Raw genomic sequence first — 260 nt, forward strand, 5'->3', positions numbered from 1 at the left:
TCCTCCTCCTCATCCTCGTCCAATCCTCATCCTCAACCTCTTTCTCTTCCTCCTCCTCATCATCCTCCTATCCTCATCCTCATCCTCGTCCTATCCTCCTCCTCATCCTCCTCCTATCCTCAACCTATCCTCGTCCTCATCATATCCTCATCCTCGCCCTCATTCTATCCTCATTCTCAACCTATTGTCCTCCTCATCCTATCCTCATCCTCATCTGCATCCTCAACCTCATCCTCATCATCGTCCTATCCTCCTCCTCG

The sequence above is a fragment of the Lupinus angustifolius genome, chromosome LG15 (genome assembly GCF_001865875.1).
Source record: "Lupinus angustifolius cultivar Tanjil chromosome LG15, LupAngTanjil_v1.0, whole genome shotgun sequence".
NCBI classification, from domain to species: Eukaryota; Viridiplantae; Streptophyta; class Magnoliopsida; order Fabales; family Fabaceae; genus Lupinus; species Lupinus angustifolius.